The 25511-nt window shown below is 46.0% G+C and overlaps 1 protein-coding gene across 1 annotated transcript in view; it reads left to right on the top strand.

Moving 5' to 3' along the window:
* The window catches only part of LOC144509969 (uncharacterized), a 322555-nt gene that overhangs the window by 1897 nt on the left and 295147 nt on the right, over nucleotides 1-25511 (top strand). The gene's annotated exons all lie outside the window — the stretch shown is intronic.

The following is a 25511-nucleotide window of genomic DNA, read 5'->3' as shown; positions in this document are numbered from 1 at the left end:
TTAATGCTCTACCTCTCTCAACTTGCAAACCCTAGTTGAATCCTTGTGTTTATCTTCTCAATCCCAGCTGAAATGTGACTAAACTGGGGCCTCAGTGAAGAAAATGGGGGAAAGCATTGGCCAAGTCACCCTGCCCTGGTTGTTACCTATGTAAGAGTTTTAACAACACCAGTTTAAAGTCCAACGGGTTTATTTGGTAGCAAATGCCATTAGCTTTCGGAGCACTGCTCCTTCATCAGATGGAGTGGATATCTGCTCTCAAACAGGGCATACAGAGACACAAAATCAAGTTACAGAATACTGATTAGAATGCGAATCTCTACAGCCAAGGACAGCCTAAGCTGGGATCTTGGCTTTGTGTCTCACTCTCGGTGACCCCCACGGCTTGCCTCCTGGACTTGCAGAATCTCACTGGCTGTCCTGTCTGGAGACAATGCACATCTCTTTAACCTGTGCTTAATGCTCCCTCCACTCACATTGTCTGTATCTTTAAGACCTGGTTGGCTGTAGAGATTCGCATCTCCACATCATGTTACCTATGTCCCAGCAAATACAGACAATATCAGACTTATCCACAATGGCTTCCATTGTTGCATCAAATACTGCGGATGCTGGAATTTTAAACAAAAACAGAAAATGCTGGAAAATCTTAGCAGGTCTGACAGCGTCTGTGGAGAGAGAATAGAGCCAAGGTTCCGAGTCTGGATGACCCTTCGTCCGCTCTGACGAACGGTCATAAATATTAGCTCTGTTCTCTCTCCATAGTGGAATAGTTTGACAACATGCGGGGAACGCACAATACTAGAGACATGAGGATATTTAGGGCGGCACGGTGGCATAGTGGTTAGCACTGCCGCCTCGCAGCGCCAGGGACCCGGGTTCAATCCCGGCCTCGGGTGACTGTCTGCGTCAAGTCTGCACCTTCTCCCCATGTCTGCGTGGGTTTCCTCCGGGTGCTCCGGTTTACTCCGACACTCCAAAGATGTGCAGGTCAGGTGAATTAGCCATGCTAAATTTCCCCTTAGCGTCCCAAAATGTGTAGGGAAGTGCGTGCGGTTACGGGGGTAGGGTGGGGCTATGAGCCTGGGTAAGATGCTCTGTCGGAGCAGATGCGATGGGCTGAATGACCTCCATCTGCACTGAAGGGATTCCATGACCATCGCAGTTCCTCGATCTCCTAACCCTATGTGGGTTTTGGGTAATCTACAATACCTCATAAAAAGTTCCTTGTTTGCCTGCACCAGACCTGTGTTATTTTACTCCAGGTATTGTAATGTTCAAATATTGAACAGTTTTCAGGTTAATTTAAACTCCAAGCTTTAAATGATAAAGGGATTGCTTTAAGGTTTGGAATAACTTAACATGCAGCAGGTGCTGTTTCAGTCTACAAGCGGATTCTTTTATTACTGTCTGCATTTTAACTGCTGCCTAATTGCAACATGGTCTGCTACTGATTCTTAAGGGACTGTCTATAAATGCTCATAATCAACCCACAATGAAATAAAGGCACCTTGAGGGAAAATCAATGGATGTACAAGGGCATTAGTATTTGATGGTGAAGGGAGGGGAATTGTTCATTAGGGGCAGATAAGACCCGATTTCCATTCTCTCTGTTGTAAACAGATGGATAGTTAATATGCCTGAAATCACCAGCTGCATCTTGCAAGTCAACTGCGTCTATTTTGATGGTTTCACATGATGCTTCCTTCTGTCTTTCGATAATCCTTCTTCTGCTTCCAAACAGCAGCAGCCCTCGATACTACCAGCATCCTTTAATCTGATGTGGCTTCCACCAGTCTGTGTCAGGGATTTCACCCCTTTCCTGCCCTGTGCCGTGCTTGGGCTGTGAACCCGTATCTGTCCGAGGTACAGCCTTTGCTCCTCCCTATCCCTACAATGCCCTCCAACCCCGACAAACCTCCGAGATATCTGTGCTCCTCTAATTCTGGCCTCTTGTCCATTCCAAATTATAATCGCTCCACCATTGGCGGCCATGCCTTCAGTTGCCAAGGCCACAAGCTCTGGAATTCCCTCCCTACACCTCACTGCCTCACTTTCCTTCTTTAAGATGCTTCTTAAACCTTACCTCTTTGACCAGGTTTTTGGTCATCTGCCCTAATATCTCCTTATATGGTTCAGTCTCACACTTTATTTTATAGTGCTCCAGTGCAGCACCTTGGGATGTTTCCTATATTTATATAGCACCTTTAAAGTGAGGGTGTTATTGCCCAGAGGATTGGGAAGCAGAGAATTGGGAATGGAAGGGATGTTTGCAGGTTGTCACTAATGGGTGTGGTCCACTTGGGGATTATTGCCTACAGTCTCATGTTTGGGATAGATTTTGGCATGGAGGGCATCGCTGAAGGGGGTGCTGGGCAGAGTCAGAAACACCCCCCATCCAGAACAGGATGGGAGCCACTAGGAATTGGTTGGAATTCGCCCGGAGTAGAGCTAAATGTTTCAGCAGTGTGGGATAGGAACACAGCCTGCCAGAGCAGTCACGAAACACAGAGGCAGGACAACTGCGGCATTGGTGGATAAACAGGATTCACCATTTGGGATTGATTTGAGTTTTTGATTTGATTTGATTTATCATTGTCACATGTATCAGTATACAGTGAAAAGTATTGTTTCTTGCGCGCTATACAGACAAAGCATACCGTTCATAGAGAAGGGAAGGCGAGAGTGCAGAATGTAGTGTTACAGTCATAGCTAGGGTGCAGAGAAAGATCAACTTAATCTGAGTTAGGTCCATTCAAAAATCTGATAGCAGTAGGGAAGAAGATTTTCTTGAGTCGGTTGATATGTGTCCTCAGACTTTTATATCTTTTTCCCGATGGAAGAAGGTGGAAGAGAGTATGTCCGGGGTGAGTGGGGTCCTTGATTATGCTGGCTGCTTTTCCGAGGCAGCAGGAAGTGTAGACTGAGTCAATGGATGGGAGGCTGGTTTGCGTCATGGACTGGGCTTCATTCACAACCCTTTTTAGTTTCTTGCGGTCTTGGGCAGAGCAGGAGCCATACCAAGCTGTGATACAACCAGAAAGAATGCTTTCTATGGTGCATCTGTAAAAGTTGGTGAGAGTCATAGCGGACATCTCAAATTTCCTTAGCCTCCTGAGAAAGTAGAGGCATTGGTGGACTTTCTTAACTGTAACGTAGGATTGGAAGGACCAGGACAGGTTGTTGGTGATCTGGACACCTAGAAATTTGAAGCTCTCGACCATTTCTACTTCATTCCTGTTGATGTAGACAGGGGCATGTTCTCCACTACGCTTCCTGAAATCAATGACAATCTCCTTCGTTTTGTTGGCATTGAGGGAGAGATTATTGTCGCTGCACCAGTTCACCGGATTCTCTATCTCGTTCCTGTACTCTGTCTCGTCATTGTTTGAGATTCGACCCACTGCGGTGGTGTCATCAACAAACTTGAAAATTGAGTTGGAGGGGAATTTGGCCGCACAGTCATAGGTGTATAAGGAGTATAGTAGGGGGCTGAGAACACAGCCTTGTGGGGCACCGGTGTTGAAGATGATCATGGAGGAGGTGTTGTTGCCTATCCTTACTGATTGTGGTCTGTGGGTTAGGAAGTCTAGGATCCAGTTGCAGAGGGAGGAGCCGAGGCCCAAGTCACGATGAGTTTCATGGGAATAATGATGTTGAAGGCTGAGCTGTAGTCAATATATAGAAGGCTGACATAGGTGTCTTTGTTATATCCAGGTGTTCCAGGGTTGAGTGCAGGGCCAGGGAGATGGCATCTGCTGTGGACCTGTTGCGGCGATAGGTGAACTGTAGTGGATTCAGGCAATCTGAAAGGCCAGAATGGCTTTGTGCCATGACTAACCTTTTGAAACATTTCATAATGATGGATGTCAGAGCCACAGGTCTATAGTCATTAAGGCATGCTGCCTGGCTGTTCTTTGGTATTGGGATGATAGTCATCTTCTTGAAGCAGATAGTGACCTCAGATTGGTGTAAAGAGAGGTTAAAGATGTCTGTGAATACCCCTGCCAGCTAATTTGCGCAGGATCTGAGTGCTCGTCTGGGTACCCCATCCGGGCCAGGCGCTTTCCGTGGGTTGACTTTCGAGAAGGCTGTTTTGATGTCTGCAATGGTGACCTCTGATACCGGTTTGTCCATGGATTGGGAAGTCCTAACAACAAAATTGTTAAGAGGGTAGCACTGAACACAAAGCAGACACCCCCTTTTTATGGATTTCAGCCAGTGGGATACACCAAGAATTGACAATGACTGATAAATGCTTGATATGTACGTCAGAATTTTGGGGTGGCGATGGCCTAGTGGTATTATCACTAGCTTATTAATCCAGATGCTCAGCTAATGTTCTGGGGACCTGGGTTCAAATCCCGCCATGGTGGAATTTGAATTCAATAGAAAATAGCTGGTATTAAGAATCTACTGATGACCATGGAACCATTGCTGTCGGGAAACCTATCGGGTTCACTAATGTCCTTTCGGGAAGGAAATCTGCCATTCTTACCTTGTTTGGCCTACATGTGACTCAAAGGCATCTAGTGATGGGCATTAAATGCTGGCCAGCCAGCGACACCCATGTCCTACAAATGAATAAAAAAAAACTAATGATTGTGAATTTTTTTACAAGCTACTCCCCCACCCTCCCCCTCCATCTAAAAACAGCAGGTTCCCTGAACCTGCCACATCTGAAAGGTGGATGCTGTGAAAGGATTGCATCCCATTGCCCAAGACTATCCTCCTGTGACATCTCTGTAAAGGTTTAATCAAATCACCTTTTGTACTGTACTAGGAGAATGACATTTTGAAGATGGAAGCCTAGCCTTAGGCACTAACAAAAACTATCGCTGTAAATATCGGCATTGCTTACATACCCTTATTTCAGTCACGGACTGCACTGAGGATGGTGCCAGCAGTAGAATTCAGTGCTCCCCTCCCCCAAACATTCACTTACCAAATAACAACATTCATTTACTCACTGTAAAGGACTGGCTGGTACATTGTGCAAGAACACTAGTTACTCAGTAACCACGCTGTGCTCGGAGCAGCCAAGTTCCACCTGATAAACAAGTCAAGTTTGCATTGAACATGAGATGAAGCCCTGAAAAGCACCCGGAATTTGACTCAAGGCCTATGGCTTAACCCTTTCAGAGCTGCAACAGAAACATTGTCATGTAAGTTAATGGATGCTCTTAGCATCATTCTCAACCTTTATCACCACCATTTACATTCCCTTAGTCTGCGCCGTTCCTATCAGTTACAGCCCCCTCCAACCCCTCCCTTAACCTCACAGTATAAATCTCATCCTATTCTCTTTGCTTTTAGCTCTGCCAAAGGGCCATCCAGACTTGAAACGTTGGCTCTATTCTCTCTCTCCACAGATGCTGCCAGACCTGCTGAGATTTTCCAGCATTTTCTGTTTTAGTGTCATCTAAGTGTCTGATGGGGAGGAATGGGGGGTGAACACAATACAGGCCTGAATAAACAATGTTTTTGTTAACTGATTGCTCTGTTTCACCGTATCAACGTTTCCTGTACAGCTAGTTTTTAATTAATAAGTAAATAGTGGTGACACAGCCAAGGCCCAAAGTGCAGGGCAGCACTGGATTGGAACAGAGTCGGAGGGAGGTGAAATAAGTTTAAACTACGGTGGTTAGGTGAGACTAAGATTGGGTTTTAAATGACTATAGACTGAAGGGTGGGGCGGGGGAGTGCGGGGTGCGGTAGGGAGAAGGTAAGACTGAGGAAAGGGCTGAATTCCACAGTTTTTGAGGTTTTCAGATGATGACTGTAAAACTCCAACTCATCAGCTGATCTTTAGGGGTTTAGAACACAGGAACATGTCCCCCTTTGCCAGCGCATATTGAAATATTGGTCAGTAGACCTGTCATTTTCCAATCTCTAACTCCCGAGCGAATGTTCTGAGAGAATCCATGCTCCCTGTTTCCCCTAAAGCCCAGTTTTAACCATGAAAGATGAAGCAATGGAAATGACTAGGGTTGGGAAGCATTTTCCGATCGGGGCCATTGTGATCTCCTGGACTCGTTTCGATCGCCTCAGGGGGTCGGAGAGGAATTTCCCAGATTTTTTTTCCCCATATTGGCCCTGGGGTTTTTCACTCTGGGTTTTCGCCTCTCCCTGGAGATCACATGGTCTGGAATGGGGGGGTGGGGGTAAGTTAATAGGTTGTAATGAACAAAGCATCGTAGCTGTGAGGGACAGCTCGGTGGATAGGATATTGGTATGTAGATAGGCTGGAAAATTGGGCGGGGATCCTGGATTCAGGATTCAATCCTGGACCGGGGAGCGGCGCGGGCTTGGAGGGCCGAAGGGCCTGTTCCTGTGCTGTATTGTTCTTTGTTCTTTGTTCTTTGTTCAATGAATGCCCTTCGGTGAAGAACCTGTACCAAGTGGGTTCGTCACAGCTTGGTCAAGTTAGTGTGGGGGGGGTGCTGGTAGAGGTGAGGTGAGGAGGGGTGGAGGTAGAAACTCGTCTTCTGTAATAAGGAGGTGGAATTGTGTCGCCCGCGTGGTTCAGTTCAGTTAAAGCTGCAGGGAGTGAATATTGGGTGAGGAGCAGAATGGGTGGATGGTTACATATTGCCCAGACCATTTTCTACTATGGGGTTCCTTGGGGCTAATTTTACCACTGCTTGGAATATTGTGAGGATAGCATAGTGGCACAGTGGTTAGCACTGCTGCCTCACAGCGCCAGGGACCCGGGTTCGATTCCCGGCTTGGGTCACTGTCTGTGTGGAGTCTGCACATCCTCCCCGTGTCTGCATGGGTTTCCTCCGATGCTCCAGTTTCCCCTCTCAGTCTGAAAGACGTGCTGGTTAGGTGCATTGGCCAAGCTAAATTCTCCCTCAGTGCACCCGAACAGGCACCGGAGTGTGGCGACTAGGAGATTTTCACAGTAACTTCATTGCAGTGTTAATGTAAGCCTACTTGTGACGAATAAATAAACTTTAAAAAAACTTAGAACGTGTCCCGCTGTTTTTAAGGACAGTTGTTTGGGATGGTCCATCCATAAGATCAACCCTTCGGGTTCACAGTGGCCCAGAGATCCACAGCATCCGCCATTATTAGCACTTTGATAAACTCCAACAATTGGCCGCAATGAGTTGATAACGCCATGAAGCCCAATTCACCATACATTTCTGGACATTCAATGATGCAATCTAAACGGCGTGGGGAAAAGTCAAATCTGTCTCACTCTCTGAGGGACAAACTGCTCCAATAATCTCTGCACCAACATGCGTGGCTGAATTTAAAAATAGGAGGTGCTGTAAATTCAAAGGTAGGTCCGAAAGGGAAAATTGATTCCGGTTTGGAGTGGAGTTCCTTTGTCAGAATTGAGAAGCCCCAACACCAAATTCGTCCCGTACTCTGATGCTGAGCGGTCTTGGTATTTGCAGATTTTCTATTTATCGCCGTCGAAATGGTCAGCTTGTGGTCTGGTTCCAAATGGCACTGAAGGATGTTTTGAAATATGGGTGTATCTCTGGATGCAGCCCAGAAAATGACGACAACATTGGTGAGATCAGTGTCCCAAAGAGAGAGCAGACCCTGTGGCCAGTCACCGGGACAGCTAATTATATGGAATTAAGGACACAGAACATACAGGGCATTCAGCCGAGCTCGTCTGTGCCAGTGTTTGTGTTTCATATGAGACTCCTTCAGCTTTACTTCACCCAACCCTATGAGTGAATCCTTGTGTTCCTTTCTCCTTTGTGTGTTTATTCAGAATCACCTTAACTGTGTCTGTGTTATTCACCTCTGTGCTGCGCAATGGCAATTTCCACATTCTAATCACTCCCTGGCTAACAGAGTTACTCATGAATCCTGTATTGCACTTACTGGTGATTCCCTTATATTCTCTTATGTACAGGTAACCCTGTGGAATTCACTTCCACAGAAAGCAGTTCAGGTTAAAACATTGTGGAGGGAGTTTCCCCGTCTCGCCTGGCATGGGAATCATAGCATGCGAGGGGGGGGGGGGGGGGTGGGGGGGGGTGGGACCATGCAAAGGTCCGGGCGGGATTTTCCAGTTTCGGGGGCGAGCAAGGCCAGAAAATCCCACCCTGTATGTTTTCAAGAAAGTGTGAGATATAGCTCTTGGGGTGAAGAGGATCAAAGGATATGTGGGAAGGTGGGATCATGCTATTGAGTTTGATGATCGGCCATGATCATAATGAATGGTGGAGCAGGCTTGAAGGGCCGAATGGCCTCCTCCCGTTCCTATTTTCTATTTATCACTCCCCTAAAGGTGCCCTCCCATGAGGTGGCGTTTCTCAATGTGTTCCCTGTGAAACCCCTTTGTAATTTTATGGACCCCCAACTGGGGCACCCCTCAGCTTTCTCATTCTGGAAAGAATAAACATTCAATGTACAAATGAATGGAACAGGGCTGGTGGAAGGGGGAAGATGATGTGAGGACACTGGACAATGGTCAACCAAATTGGCTGTGGTGGCACGGTGGCACAGTGGTCAGCACTGCTGCCTCACAGCGCCAGGAACCCGGGTTCAATTCTGGCCTCAGGTCACTGTCTGTGTGGAGTTTGCACATTCTCCCCGTGTCTGCGTGGGTTTCGTCCGGGTGCTGCGGTTTCCTCCCGCAGTCCAAAGGTGTGTGGGTTAGGTTGATTGGCCATCCCCCTCGTGTCAGGGGGATTGGCAGAGTAAATATGTGGGGTTACGGGATAGGGCCTGGGTGGGATTGTGGTCGGTGCAGACTCAATGGGCTGAATGGCCTCCTTCTGCACTGTAGGGATTCTATGAAATTCTCCAAGTGGTCCACAATCCAGGGGGGTTTACCATGAGAACTGTAAATGAATACCATCTCCAAGGCTTTCACAGGACAACAAATAATAATACAGAATCCTAAATAATTTTATTTGTCAAACACTGACTCCTTTAACATGATCTACTCTAATCTGATAGAGTGCTTTGTCTTATTGTTGGATAAGATTGATTCTGTGCAGTTTTATTGTACACTGTATTGTTCAATGTTACTGACTTTCGTCTCTGTTTCTGTTAACTTTGATTTTGTTTACGAGTTGATTGCATTAAATGAAGAGTAATTAAGTTCTGCCGCCGATAACTCATTATCTGGGATAAAATTAAGATTGGGAATCGGTGCAGAATGTCGAAGCAACAGCCTTCATATTATGATGCACATGTACAAAAGCATTAATACACTGCACAGAGCAGGGGAATGTTCCTCCTGGTCTTTGCAATGTTAAGGGATGAACCATAAAGTTCCAGGACTGACCTTGGTGGCAGAGTGGCACATTGGTTAGTACTGCTGCCTCACAGTGCTGGGGACCCGGGTTCAAGTGTGACTTGGGTCACTGTCTGTGTGGAGTCTGCACATTCTCCCCGTGTCTGCGTGGGGTTTCCTCCGGGTGCTCCGGTTTCCTCCCACAGTCTGAAGGACGGGCTGGTTAGGTGCATTAGCCATGCTAAATTCTCCCTCAGTGTACCCGAACAAGCGCCGGAGTGTGGCGACTAGGGGATTTTCACAGTAACTTCATTGCAGTGTTCATGTAAGCCTACTTGTGACACTGATAAATAAACTTTTTAAAAAATCTTTATTTACAGGCACAGTCTCTAATCTGGTGATGATAATGATTGATATTTAACCAGTGAGGTTGCTAGGGTGACCATTTGGAACTGCCCAACCTCTAATGGGTTGATTTTGATATCATTGATTTTTGAATAATTTTCAGATTGGTCAGTGGTAGCCCACGAATGAACAGTCCTTCCCTCAGACAGGGTCACGGCATTGTGACAACCTGACCTCCAAAATAATGGACCAGTCAGGGCATCCGAGACCACAACAGGGCCAGATGAACTCAAGCCAGTCTGTCCAGTCCAAAACGGAACATCTGGTACCGGAATGGGGACAAAACCAAATATCTGGCCATCCTGAAGCCGCCCGAGGGTCCTCAAGATTGTCAACTCCCTGTTCCTGGAGATTTGACCATGTGACCATGTGACCTTTCTGGGTTTCCTCCGGGTGCTCCGGTTTCCTCCCACAGTCCAAAGATGTGCGGGTTAGGTGGATTGGCCATGCTAAAATTGCCCCTTAGTGTCCTGAGATGCGTAGGTTAAAGGGATTAGTGGATGGATATGGGGGTAGGGCCTGGGTGGGATTGTGGTCGGTGCAGACTCGATGGGCCGAATGGCCTCTTTCTGTGCTGTAGGGTTTCTATTCTATTCTATTCTATTCTATTACCTGGCATTCAATCACAATAACACTTGCAGGATGCTGAACCACACAACAATTGATCGTGGAACATTTATGTATTGTCTGCAAATATTATTGTCACTATTTCTTCAGCCAGAGGGTGGTGAATCTGTGGAATTCATTGCCACAGGAGGCTGTGGAGGCCAGGTCATTGAGTGTATTTAAGAGAGAGATAGATAGGTTCTTGATTGATAAGGAGATCATAGAGTCATAGAGGTTTACAGCACGGAAACAGGCCCTTCGGCCCAACTTGTCCATGCCCCCCCTTTTTTTAACCACTAAGCTAGTCCCAATTGCCCGTGTTTGGCCCAATAGACCCCAAAGGTTATGGGGAAAAGGCGGGAGAATGGAGTTGAGAAACATATCAGACACAATTGAATGGCGGAGCAGACTCGATGGGCCGAATGGCTTAATTCTGCTCCTATATCTTATGGGTCTTAATGCATTCCCTTAGCTGAATGTTTGCTATCCCCAAATCCCAGGCAAAATATTTCACTTTCTCTTTTGTAGTGAGAATAACATTATTTATAAATCAAAATAAAACAAGAGAATTGAAAGATTTAAGAATATAGAATTTGCAAAATAAAATTGCTTCTGTGACCAACCACATTGAGGAACATTCAGTAAGTACCCCTGACTGAACAAAAACGTTATTGATTTCTAAATAATTTTGGTCAAAGGTTGTCATACAATTTTATTATTTTTTTTACAATGCACTGTAAGTTACAAGATCAAAACCAAACTCAATTCACTGACTCCTGCACCCCATCACTGAATTCTAACTTCAGGTAGAATGATAGAATCTCTACAGTACAGAAGAGACCATTCAGCCCATCGAGTCTGCACTGACTCACTAACAGAGTATCTTACCCAGGCCCTCTCCCCTGCCCTATTAACACTGCAATGAAGTTACTGTGAAAATCCCCTAGCCGCCACACTCCGGGGCCTGTTTGGGTACACTGAGGGGGAATTTAGCATGGCCAGTTCACCTAACCAGCACATCTTTGGACTGTGGGAGGAAACCGGAGCACCCGGAGGAAACCCACGTAGACACGGGGAGAATGTGCAGACTCCGCACAGATAGTGACCCAAGCTGGGAATCGAATCTGGGTCCCTGGTGCTGTGAGGCAGCAATGCTAACCACCGTGCCACCGTGCCACCGTGCCACCGTGCCGCCTCCCTGTAATCCTACACGTTTATCATGACTAATTCATCTAACCTACAAATCTTGGGACATGAAGGTAAGTGAGTCTCAGCCAGAACCACCAAAGCTGCCTGCCTCTCGTAATAAAACAGATTGTACCCAACACTGCACATCAGAGGCCAGTGTGGAATGACTCCCTCACTCTTCTCAAGCTTATGTTTTTCTCCTTAAGTTTTATTTTTCTCTCTCTTTCCCTCAGTTTCTGTTTCTCTCTCCTCTCTCTCTCCCTCCCTTCCGCTGTTGTGCTTCTCACTCTCTCTTTCTCTTTCTTTCTCCTCCTCCCAGGTCATATTTTTCTCTCTCTCTCCCCCCATCGTATTTTTCTTCCTCTCTCTCCCAATTGCTTTCTGGGACTCAAGAGTTTCCAAGCGATTTTCCTTGGTCACTATCCTCACGATTGGTAAGGAAGTGGAATTGTCCACGTAGCAAGGATACCGGCAGGATTCAGATAATAGGGTTTGGTTGCAAGCCTCAACAGCTGGGGCATCATGTGAAGTGCTACATGGGTGTGAAGTGTCTCTGCAACAACTATTTCTCCCACATGGCCAGCAGAAGTGCATGGGAGACCAGTCTGGAATAAAGGCAAAATATTGCAAATGCTGGAATCTGAAACAAGAACAGAAAATGATGCAAAAGCTCAACAGATCTGACAGCATCTGTGGAGAGAGAATAGAGTAAGAAGTCTCACAACATCAGGTTAAAGTCCAACAGGTTTATTTGGTAGCAAAAGCCACAAGCTTTCGGAATGCTGCTCCTTTGTCAGGTGAGTGGGAGATCTGTTCACAAACAGGGCATATAAAGACACAAACTCAATTTACAACATAATGGTTGGAATGCGAGTCTTTACAGGTAATCAAGTCTTTAAGGTACAGACAATGTGAGTGGAGAGAGCGTTAAGCACAGGTTAAAGAGATGTGTATTGTCTCCAGCCAGGACAGTTAGTGAGATTTTGCAAGCTCAGGCAAGTTGTGGGGGTTACCGATAGTGTGACATGAACCCAAGATCCCGGTTGAGGCCGTCCTCATGTGTGCGGAACTTGGCTATCAGTCTCTGCTCAGCGACTCTGCGTTGTCGTGTGTCGTGAAGGCCGCCTTGGAGAACGCTTGGCCGAATGCCCATGACCGCTGAAGTGTTCCCCAACAGGAAGAGAACACTCTTGCCTGGTGATTGTCGAGCAGTGTTCATTCATCCGTTGTCGTAGCGTCTGCATGGTCTCCCCAATGTACCATGCCTCGGGACATCCTTTCCAGCAGCGCATCAGGTAGACAACGTTGGCCGAGTTGCAAGAGTATGTACCGTGTACCTGGTGGATGGTGTTCTCATGTGAGATGATGGCATCCGTATCAATGATCCGGCACGTCTTGCAAAGGTTGCTGTGGCAGGGTTGTGTGGTGTCGTGGTCACTGTTCTCCTGAAGAGAAAAAATAGAGCCAACGTTTCGAGTCAACAATTCTGGAAGATTCCTGCCCAGTGCAGGAATGATGTGAAAGCTTGTCCTTAGGGGGAATAGGACACGTGCTATGCAAGCCCATGTGAAATAGTTATTGCCAATGTTTGAATTTGAACAAAAGCTTGGCAGTAACTGTTCCCTGCTGCATTTTCCATGGCAACGCCTCTTCCAATCAGAGCCCACTTGCTAACCAATCAGCATTCTCTGTTCATGGAGTATGAGTTGTTGTTAGAGCTGTCCTGATACGTGCAAGTGCAAACTAGAAAGAGTGCAGAAAAGATTTACTGAGGTGCTACCGGGACTTGATGGTTTGAGTTATAAGGAGAGGCTGGATAGACTGGGACTTTTTCCTCTGGAGCGTAGAAGGCTGAGGGGTGATCTTATAGAGGTCTATAAAATAATGAGGGGCGTAGATCAGCTAGATAGTCAATATCTTTTCCCAAAGGTAGGGCAGTCTAAAACTAGAGGGCATAGATTTAAGGTGAGAGGGGAGAGATACAAAAGGGTCCAGAGGGGCAATTCTTTCACACAGAGGGTGGTGAGTGTCTGGAACAAGCTGCCAGAGGTAGTAGTAGAGACGGGTACAATTTTGTCTTTTAAAAAGTGTTTAGACAGTTACATGGGTAAGATGGGTAGAGAGGGATGTGGGCCAAATGCGGGCAATTGAGCCTAGCTTGGGGATTTTTAAAAAAGAGCAGCATGGACCAGTTGGGCCGAAGGGCCTGTTTCCATGCTGTAAACCTCTATGACTCTATGAAAAGCTTTGTTAGCATGTCTCTTTTTTCAGCAAATATACAAATTAGATTATATTTTTCAAAGAAGCCCAAGATGGTGGATGAAGGAAGTATCGATGTAAATTGCTCTGGAGGGAGTACAGAGAAGATTTACTAGAACGTTGCCAGGGATAGAGAATTGTAGCCACAAAGAGAGATTGGAAAGGTTGGGGTTGTTTTCCTTGGAACAGAGAAGGCTGAGGTATGCACAAGTGTGAGGGCTAGGGAGAGAGTTCAAAAACCATGGGTCATAGGTTCAAGCTAAGTAGCAGAAGGATTAGAAGGGACAGGAGGAAAAACCTTTTTACGCAGAGGGTGGTGGGTGTCTAGAATTCGCTTCCTGAGTTGGTGATAGAGGCAGAGACCCTAAACTAGTTTTAAAAGTACCTGGATCTGCACCTTAAGTGCTGTAAGTTGCAGGGCTATAGGCCGTGTGCAGGAAGACGTGATTAGAAAGGGCACCTGGGTGCCTTTGGGTCAGCACGGACAAGATGGGCTGAATGCGCCCCTCCCCCCCCCCCGCTATTCTGTATCATTTCTATGGTTCTATCAATTGTCTATTTCCAAAAAGCCTTTGACAAGGTAAGACAAAGAAGTTTCTCTGCAAGATCCAAGTCACAGGTTTTAATGGTAATATATTGTCTTGGATTGAGAACTGGCTGAAAAGCCATAGGCAGATATTAGTTGGACAGAGGTTTGGATCTGTTCAGAGCCCGGTCACCTGTCGTGTCCACAAGGATCATTACTACTCATTGTTCTAGATGTGAGTGTTGGGATTCTAAATGATACTTGGTCACTTCAGGTGGACCTTGTTGCAGTCGGGGGATTGGGTTCATGATGTTTACTTTGGAACAGTACAGAGTTATGCGTGTGGTCAGGGTGAATTTACAAACATCCTTCAGGGATAAAAACAGGAATTTCTGGAAAAAAACTCAGGCCTGGCAGCATCTATGGAGAGAGAAACAGTTAATGCCCAATATGACTCTTCCTTGCAACCCTTCAGGGAATTGGCCACTTGTTTCAACTGAATAGGTCACAGATAACCATAAGGAGGTTGTGTGGTGCAGTGGCAGTGTCCTTGCCTTTGGATCAGAGATTCTTGGTTAGAGTCGGCACGGTAGCACAGTGGTTAGCACTGCTGCTTCACAGCTCCAGGGTCCCGGGTTCGATTCCCGGCTCGGGTCACTGTCTGTGTGGAGTTTGCACATTCTCCTCGTGTCTGCGTGGGTTTCCTCCGGGTGCTCCGGTTTCCTCCCACAGTCCAAAGATGTGCGGGTTAGGTTGATTGGCCAGGTTAAAAATTGCCCCTTAGAGTCCATAGATGCGTAGGTTAGCGGGATTAGCGGGTTAATATGTGGGGGTAGGGCCTGGGTGGGATTGTGGTCGGTGTGGACTCGATGGGCCGAATGGCCTCCTTCTGCACTGTAGGGTTTCTATGAGTCCCAATCTGGAACTCGATGGCCACTGAAGGTACATTCATAACATGGTCAAATAGGCTGATCATAGGCCTATGAATCAGACAGTAAGAGTGGGAACGTTTCCAGGTCAGTCATACTTCAGAAGTACTTTGCCAAGCATCATCATGGACCAATCCAATGGAAGTCCATGGCCAACAATGCCCTCCTGGGACATTGTACCAGGAGGAGAGACGGCCAGGGGTCGCAATTACAAGTGGAACATGGCCAGATCAAGGTTAGCTGTCAGGATGTGGTTTGTTTCCCAGAGAATAAGGAACCTCTGGAACAGGAAGCCATTTTGTGTGGTGGAGACAGATTCACTGAATTCCTTCAAGCGAAAGCCAGACTTGTTCCTAACTGGGATAGAGGTGACCATTGTATAAAGTTGCGACTGCAAGAGGTTCAGGGCTAGAGTGATCATCTGGGATCGTTTTGATTAGCTCAGGGCTCAGAGAGGAATTTTACAAATTGACCTGGGTTTTTAATCGTGTCTCCTGGAAGGTGCTATGGATTGGGGTGGGATAAGGAATCTATACTTGGTGATGCACGAGGTATCACAGTTCCATAGAATCCTTACAATGCAGAAAGAGGATATTCGGCCCACCAACTCTCCAAAAGAGCATTGTATCCAGCTCCAACCACCTCCCCATCCTATCCCCATAACCCCGCTCATTTCCCATGGGTAATCAACCTTATCCTACGCACATTTTGTAATGACTTTAACAAGGCCCCACAATGTGGAATGATGGGCACTTCTTAGAATATGAGTTCCCTGATTAAGGCAGTAATGGTTTATCCAGTCAGGGAGTGCTGCCTGTGTACTGACCCGAACAGGTGCTGGAGTGTGGCGACTAGGAGAATTTCACAGTAACTTCATTGCAGTGTTAACGTAAGCCTTACTTGTGACTAATAAATAAACTTTAACTTTAATGCGGAGTGTCAGTTATTGGTACCCCAGGTTTATACTCTTTACAAGGAAGTGCCTGGCTGAGTGCTGCTTATTGTGTAAATAAATCTACATTTGGTGAAAGGACACCGGCCTTGGAGGACTTATTTCACCTTTAGACACTAAGGGGTATTTTCTCATGGCTAATCCCCCTAACATGCACATCTTGGGGCAATGTAGCATGACCAATTCACCCAACCCGCACATCTTTGGACTGTGGGAGGAAACCGGAGCACCCGGAGGAAACCCACGCAGACACGGGGAGAATGTGCAAACTCCACACAGACAGTGACCCAAGGCCAGAATTGAATCCTTGGTCCCTGACACTGTGAGGCAGCAGCGCTGACCACGGTGCCACCCTGCTGCCCACTTATCTGGGACAGGGTTTTCCTTGTCTGTCAAATAAAGAGCACATTCTCAGCCCTTTAAATTTTAAAGTTTAAAGTCAAAGATTATTTATTAGTGTCACAAATAGGCTGACATTAACACTGCAATGAAGTGACTGTGAAAATCCCCATGTCACCACACTCCGGTGCCTGTTCGGGTACACTGAGGGAGAATTTAGCACGGCCAATGCGCCCTAACCAGCACATCATTTGGACGTGCTAGGGAGGGGGGATTGCCAGTTGGCTAAGTGGACAGTAGGCAATTCAGAATAATTGCAACAGCAGAGGGTTCAAGCTGAGGTAGACTTGGGACCTGTCTTATTGCCCTGCCCCGGAGAGGGGAAGGCTGTGGCAATACCATCACTGAGGGAAAATTGCCGAGAGAAATGGTTCGACAATGAGCCAAGTGGCTGCTACGTGGGAATGGAAGTGCTGCTGCTAACCCATTTACCTATTGTCTGAGGCCATTACAGATTGAACATTGTTGTACCCGACCTAAGGCACAGGCTGCCTAGAACAGAACTCAGCAGTAACAAACCTATACAGGCATTTAAGAGCATCAAATGTATTAAAAACAGCTCTGAAAGAGTTTTCATTTACAATAATGTACACTGGGGAATAATTTAAAGAGGGGAATCTAATTCAGCTGATAGTTGTTGGGGAGTTAAAAGAACCTGTCAGTTGTAAAACTCGTCTGCTGTCAGAGCAGATCAGAGACTTTGCATTTATTCAGTGGTTTCCAGGGACCCATGATAAATAAATTCATCTTAGAAAGAGCGCTTTGGCTGTGCAAAAGGAATTGGATCATCACTACATTGAATGTTTTCATCTAAAAAAATAAAGAACTTTGCATTTATCCAGCACCTTTCACAAACTCAGGATGTTGCAAAGCCTTTTCAGCCAATGATGTGCAGTCACTGTGGTCAGGTAGGAAACGCAGCAGCCCAATTGGCACGCGATGGAGTGGCCAAATGAATTGTCTTTCAGAGTTGGATGTACGACAGAGATTGGTTAAAATACCAAACAGAATGCCCCTGTTCATTTCAAAATAGTGTTACAGGGTCCTCTGTGTTCACCTCGAGAGGACAGACAACCCTCTGAGCCAGAAGAAAAAAGCACTCCAAAGCCTTCAAATCCCAGTAAAAAATGGTAAGGTTGGTCAGTCCAAGGATGTGCAGGTTGGGTGGATTGGCCATGCTGATTTGCCCTAATGCCCCAAGATGTGTAGGTTAGGGGGACTAGCCGGGGGTTACGTGAATAGGGCCTGGGTAAGATGCTCTCTCGGAGAGTTGGTGCAGACTCGATAGGCCAAATGGCCTCCTTCTGCTCTATAGGGATTCTTTGATTCTTTGACTGGAGGCGATGGTGCATTGGTATTGTCACTGGACTGTTAACCCAGAGACCCAGCATAATGCTCTGAGACCTGGGTTCAAATCCCACCACGGCAGTGGTGGAATTTGAATTCAATAAAACAAATCTGCACGTTCTCCCCATGTCTGCGTGGGTTTCCTCCAGGTGCTCCGGTTTCCTCCCACACTCCAAAGATGTGCGGGTTAGGTTAATTGGCCATGCTAAATTGACCCTTAGTGTCAGGGGGATTAGCAGGGTGAATATGTGGGGTTACGGGAATAGGGTCTGAGTGGGATTGTGGTCGGAATGTGTAGATGCAATGGGCCGAGTGGCCTCCTCCTGCACTGTCGGGACTCTATGATTCTTTGCACACTGTAAGAAAAAATGCTGAAAAGATTAGGGGTATAGATTTGGATTTATTTTTGATCAGTTTTCGTGTTAACATGGGATGTTAACATAAGAACTAGGAGCAGGAGTAGGCAATTCAGCCTCTCAAGCCTGCTCCATCATTCAATACGGTCATGGCTTATCTCTTCTCCACCTTCCTGCCTGTTCCCCTTTACCCTTCATCCGTCTACTCATCAAAAACCTCTCCATCTCCTTAAATTTGTTGGTGTTCCGGTGTCCACTGGGGTAGAGAATTCCAGAGATTCACAACCCTCCGAGTGAAGTCATTCCTCCTCATTTCGGTTTTAAATCTGCCACCCCTTAGCCTAAATCTATGGCCAATCGTTCTAGAATGTCAATACTGTAGAAATCTGCCGTTGATATTGGAGAATGAAGTGGATTGGGTGGCTCTGCAAAGAGCAAGTATGGAATTCTATGTACTATTTACCTGGTGGTGAGTTTCCCTGAATGGATTGGTTTTACTGGTGAGTTGCCCACTCATTGAGAGGCTCTTGACACTCTCTGAAAAATAACAGATTCAGTAATCTTTTTTCAAATGGTATCACCACTAATATCCGAGGACAGTTAGTTACATTTATTGCTAACCCAGTCAGCTATTGCCTGATTCCATGACTGGTTTCACTTTCTAAAATAGTCCCTTCATTTGATTTGATGCGTTTTTTGCAGTCAGGAGAAACCACTGGGGAATAAAGAATGTCAGAAATTCTCTTTATTGTCGAGAGGAATTCCTTATTGTTAAGGAAATTTCTCTCGATTCAGCAGCTTGTTAATGAAAGGTTGATTGAGTGACTTGAGTAAGTGTTATTGCGTCCTTGATTTGAAAGCAAACTCAAGATTCCCCTTCCTGACCTCCGTCACCTCCCCAAGTCAGCCATTGTGTTGGGGAACAGACTTCCATTTGGTGTTTTGTTTTGGGTAATCAACAAAAGGCAAAGGGCCAAGCCCCTGAGAACGGGAGGAGGAAATGGGGGTCATCTGTAATTGGTAAATGGGACTGTCGCCAAAACAATCCAACTCGCGTTCTCTGGGGAAGAGAACCTATTCTCGCCCAGCCTGTCGAAGCAGGGGAACATCGGGTTCCAAATAGACTGCAGCAGACAACTGCTAAAGTGGAAAGAACAACCTGTTTTGACCCGGGCTGTAATATTTTCCACACAGGCCACTTTGTTCCACTTCACAATCTCAGAATCTAACTCTTGTCAATTTCCTGCCAAGGGGAGGTCTTGACTATTTATACTGCAGCGATAGATAGTGTTTTTCTGAGGTAGAATCTCTTCGTGCGACTGACTCATTTCCCCGGCTCACCCCACATTTCAAAGAAGTGATAATCATTCTTGTTAAACTTGATGTGATTTGTAAGACTGGTTCATCTGTTTATCTTCAATGCGCTATTTTTGAATTTCTTTAAAAAAAGCAAACGATTTTAAAGCATGCCTTCCTGTAATTAATAGTCTGTACTGTGTCTGAACTCTGTTTAATTCGAAGTAGTGTTTACTTCTCTTCTTTGGACTGAAGGCATTGACTTTTCATACATTTGTTCAATATGTCTTCTCCTGCTTCAAATCTAATTCCAACTCTCGTTCTCTGCAATTTTGTTGAACTTTAATTAAGGAGCAAGACCCTTGGCTTAATCTGCTACAACAAGCCTTAATCCAACAGCAGATCTGTTTGTTCCTGTTTCTGTGGGGCCCTGAGTTATGCTATATTTTATTTATAAATTAGGACTGCAGTCCAGCATTTTCTGTGAGTCTGGCTCTCTGGTGCCTGCAGTTGGGGGCCGTTCAATTAATCGTGTTCTCGATGTCTCTGAATCGATGGGATGCAAATCCATGCGGATGCTCCGCTGTCTTTGGGGGCAACCTTACGTCTGCGGTCGACTGAATTCTTCTGCGGAGGGGACGGACTGTGAGGGGGGCGAACCTAATCGGCGTAACCGAAGCTCTGGCAGATGGCAATCATTCTTCCCTCATTGACCTTCCGAAGCCCAGGAAGTGGAGCCATTGATTGAGGAGGTTGCTTGGCTGGCGTGCTTGTTGGGTTAATTGAGTGCATCGCGCAGATGAGGATATTGAGTGAGCTGTCAAAATGAATCACGGAGAGACGGACAGAAATCAAAATAATTAGCGATTCAGGTTGCCAAAGTACGGTCTTTCACTTCAACATGGCAGGGAACCCAGCCCCCTGCTCCCTGATTCAAGCACTCAGTAAACCTGATAGCAAGCAAGTCAGGATTTAGTGATAAAACACACTGACCTCCTCGATTTACTGCGCATGTGTGAGTACAGTAAGAAGTTTAACAACACCAGGTTAAAGTCCAACAGGTTTATTTGGTAGCAAAAGCCACACAAGCTTTCGGAGCTCCAAGCCCCTTCCTCAGGTGAGTGGCAATTCTGTTCACAAACAGAGCATATAAAGACACAAACTCAATTTACATGAATAATGGTTGGAATGCGAATACTTACAGCGAATCAAGTCTTTAAGATACAAACAATATGAGTGGAGAGAGCATCAAGACAGGCTAAAGAGATGTGTATTGTCTCCAGACAGGACAGCCAGGACCATTATTCTGTAAATTGAGTTTGTGTCTTTATATACTCTGTTTGTGAACAGAATTCCCACTCACCTGAAGAAGGGGCTTAAGGCTCCGAAAACTTGTGTGGCTTTTGCTACCAAATAAACTTGTTGGACTTTAACCTGGTGTTGTTAAACTTCTTTCTGTGTTTACCCCAGTCCAACACCGGCATCTCCACATCATGTGTGAGTAGACAGGCTGGATATAAAGGAGACATGTATGGGTATATTGGAGAAGAGCGTGAAGTAGGATTGTTATCTTTTGCCCAGGACACAACTATGGTGCGACAGAGATATAATCTACAGTGCAGGAGGAGGCCAATCGGCCCATCAAGCCTGCACTGACAACAATCCCACTCTGGCCCTATCCCCAAAACCCCACATATTTACCCTAGCTAATCCCCCTGACACCAAGGGGCAATTGAGCATGGCCAATCCACCTAACCCGCACACGTTTGGAGTGTGGGAGGAAACCGGAGCACCCGGAGGAAACCCACGCAGATACAGGGAGAATGTGCAAACTCCGCACAGACAGTGACCCAAGCCGGGAATCGAACCCGGATCCCTGGAACTGTGAGGCAGCAGTGCTAACCACTGTGCCACCATATTGTAGTTCATGTCTGCTTTGCTGCTGTTGGAAAAACCTAATTATGAACTGCACCACACAATGTGGTGGATTTTTGGGGATTTGGTTTCCCGTTTAGAAATTTCCGGACACTTCAAAGTCCAGTTTAAAAATTAATGAATGGCTAACCTTCTAAGACGCTGAGTGTTTCCCTTCGTCACCTAATGAGCAGTTCCGTAGGCACATAACACTCTCCCCACTCCCCAATTGACCAATTTTCATGTGCCCGCTCAGGCTGTTTGGAGAAACACCGTTTGTGCTCGGTTGCCTATTGGCTGCTGTGGCTTGCCATGGTCATGTGATCTCCATAGTCATTCCTTTGTGACTAAAGGGTTAAGGAGCATCCATTTTACTCATCACATGGGAACATGATGTCAGGAGCTTTCAGCTAAAATTGTGTGGCTAAGAGAGCCAGCTGATGTGAGAAACAACTCAGAGTGCTTAAAACTTCAGTCGGTAACTTTGTACGGGACAATGACCGTCGGGTGAGTAAGTCTGGCTTTGAATATTCCAGTATTGGCTCCTATGGAGATGAAGGCAGATTTGAGAATGAATTGGAAGATCTTCCCATCTCAATGGCAGAGCAAGGAAATGGCCACAAAGTCAAACAAGAAAACTGAGCAAGTAAGAACTGAAACTCTGTTGTTAGTGCTGGGAAAAGAATGTTATTATCTGTATTGCACACTAGACCTCAGAGAGGAGCAGAAGAAGCCAGTCTTGTGTCATTCTGAAGGCCTTGAAAAGCCTTTTGAACCCTCTGTTGATGTTATTTATGAATGCTGTGTGTTCAACACCAGAACTCAAGAAGAGGGGGAGAATACTGATCAGTGACTGTGCTGAGACATCTAGCTGAATCTTATGTGTTGGGCAACTTAACTAAGGGTGCTTTGCACTCTCCTGAGCACAAGACAATGGAAAAAAAGAACTATTTACAAAAGGGCCAGCGGAAAGATCATACTGGACATAAATATTGCAAGGGACAGCACACAAAAGGAGAGGAAGTATGTTGAGTGCGGGGAAAACAGTGCTCCAATTGCAAGAAACTGAATTATTCTGCATGCAGATGTTTTGCTGGGAAGGGGAAAGGCAAGTCTGTAATGATGGTTGCTGGAGCGATGTTGGACAATAAAGAATCACTCTATGCCCGAGAACAGTTTGGTCCCATCAAATCTCAAGATAAAAAAGTGGTTTGTGATGATTGGAATGGTGATTGCAGCTGGAGTGCATCAAGTGAATGTGAGATTACAGCTAGACACACAGAGCAACATCATGGGCCTCGCTGACCTGAGTGAAGTTGTTGACAATGGTGACCCAAGAATGTCGAAGATAAGGTTGAGGCAAAAGAATGCTCACCCCAAGAGGACAATCTAAGCTAAGAGCCCAACGCAATGGGAAGAAAAGTGATCCAAAGTTCCAGATAGTAGACACTGAGCAACATCCCCTCATTTCAGTTGAAACAAGTCAAAAAGCTTGGACATCACTAATCGTCCATGTGTTTTGCCTGATGCCAAGCCATTGACAGCCGAACAGACCCTGTTACAAAGATGTTTACACAGTTCTCAGGAATCTACCTGGTGAAGATCATCGTGAAGTTGCGAGACCAACACAGGATCTTTCAAGGAGAATTCCAGCTGCCCTCGCCCAGCCTGGAAGACGAGATGATGGCTGTCTTTGAGTTTGATGGAGATGGAGGTGGTTATGTTTTCCCAGTCTGGATGCACAGAGTTGTAAACAGCTGGGGCATTGAAATTCTTACGTTGTGACATGGACAGATGTTGTGACATGGACAGATGTTGCTCTGTGACATTGTTCACAGGCAGCAATAGGACATTGATGTTGATCTCTTTCAAAAGTGGCAGAGGCTCTATGGGTCGGGGTTCTCCAGTGAATTCCTTCACAGGCTGATTCTTCTAGTTCATGAAGCTTTGATGCCGCACCACTTCAAGTTTCCCTTATGCAGGTCTTTGTAGCGCTTATGTGGCTGACCTTGGTTTCTTTTGCCAGAGGCTAGCTCTCCATTCAGCAGTTGTTTTGAAATGTGATGGCCCCCCCATTCCAATTCCATGCCCTACCCAGCTCAGCTGGGCTCTCAGGAACATTGCCTCAATACCCGGATGCTGCCTGGGATGGAACATTAAAGTTATGAAGAGAGGTTGGAGAGGCTTGGGTTGTTTTCTCTGGAGCAGAGAAGGCTGAGGGGCGACCTGATAGAGGTGTACAAGATTATGAGAGACATGGCCAGAGGGGATAAGGAACAGCTGTTCCCTTTAGTTGAAGGGTCAGTCGCGAGGGGGACATAGATTCAAGGTGAGGGGCAGGAGGTTTAGGGGGGATTTGAGGAAAAATCTTTTTACCCAGAGGGTGGTGATGGTCTGGAATGTGCTGGTGTTGGAGGGTGGTAGAGGCAAGTTGCCTCACATCCTTTAAAAAGTACCTAGATGAGCATTTGGCATGTCATAACATTCAAGGCTATGGGCCAAATGCTGGGATTAGGTGAAAGTTCAAGTGTTTCTCACATGTCAGTGCAGACTTGATGGGCCAAAGGGCCTCATAACATATGATTCTATGTTATTTTCTGTCTGGGCTCAGTCTAAGATTTTGAGGTCAGTCTAAGATTTTGTGGTTAGTGATGTGGTCTTCCTAGCAGATGTAGAGGATGGAGAGAAGTGTGTGCGTGTGAAATTGTTCCAACTGCCTTATGCGTTTGTGGTATAAAGCCCATAAAGGAAGGATGTAATAACAAGGGTGTTGCATTTCTTGATCTTAATGGACAATCTAATGTTTCCAAGCGCCTCACCTTGCTGATCCTAGCGAATATTACATTATCAAGCGAACATCATTGGAGATAATGGTTCCAAGATATTTGAAGCTACCAACCTTCTGCAGCTATGTATCGTCGATGGAGATGTCTGGTTGGACAATGCTGGAGTTTGGCGAAGGCTGGTATAGGACCAAGACTGATTGTCAATCCAAACAGCTGTGAAGCTTCTGAAAATCCATCAACCACGATACGCAAAAGCCTTTTGTGAGTCATTAAGACACAGTCATCGGTTAAAGGGACTTCCTGGATGAGTTTCTCAGTTTTGCTTTCTGTACTGAGACGTCGCAGATCAAAGAGTGAGCTGTCAGGACAATATTGGTAATACACTTCCTGCCTTGAGATCCGGGAACGTATGGCTAAGGACACAAGGAAAGAACTAAGATTGAAAGATTAAAGAGGTCTGGTGCTGGAGTGAAGACCTGCTTCACTCCATTCAAGAAAGCTGTTGAGTTGCTATTAAAAAGGACCTGGCCTGTCATTCCATTGCGGATCTGCTGTATGATCCTGACTCACTTTTTGGGAAAACACGCCATTCCAAGATTGTTCAGAGGGCCATGTTAGAAGTCTTTGCAAAGTCAACAAAATGAAGTAAAAGGCCAAGTTCCACTTCAGACATTTATTCCAGGCCACATCTGGAGTATTGTGCGCAGTTTTGGTGTCCTTATCTGGGGAAGGATGTCCTTGCTGCAGAGGGAGTACAGCGAAGGTTTACCAGGCTGATTCCTGGCATGGCAGGTCTGTCATATGAGGAGAGACTATGTCGGTTAGGATTGTATTCATTAGAGTTATAGAAGAGTGAGAGGGGATCTCGTAGAAACTTATAAAATTCTAACAGGATTAGACAGGGTAGATTCAGAAAGAATGTTCTCGATGGTGGGGGGAGTCCAGAACTAGGGGTCATAGTTTGAGGATAAAGGGTAAACCTTTTAGAACTGAGGTGAGGAGAAATTTCTTCACCCAGAGGGTGGTGAACGTGTGGAATTCACTAACACAGAGAGTAGCTGAGGCGAAAACATTGTGTGATTTCAAGAAGAAATTAGATATAGCTCTTGGGGCTAAAGGAGTCAAGGGATATGAGGGGAAGGGGGCATCAGGATATTAAATTTGATGATCAGCCATGATCAAAATGAATGGCGGAGCAGGCTCGAAGGGCCGAATGGCCTCCTCCAGCTTCTAGTTTCCATGATTCTATGTCTGACAGTGAGCATCATATCCACTGTGCATGCAACCTGGATGAAGGCCGTGCTGAACCTCAGGATAATACGAGTAAAGATCTT

Source organism: Mustelus asterias, chromosome 22 (genome assembly GCF_964213995.1).
Source record: "Mustelus asterias chromosome 22, sMusAst1.hap1.1, whole genome shotgun sequence".
Classification (NCBI taxonomy): domain Eukaryota; kingdom Metazoa; phylum Chordata; class Chondrichthyes; order Carcharhiniformes; family Triakidae; genus Mustelus; species Mustelus asterias.
Note: the sequence above shows the minus strand (reverse complement) of the source record. Positions and strands in the feature narration are given on the sequence as shown.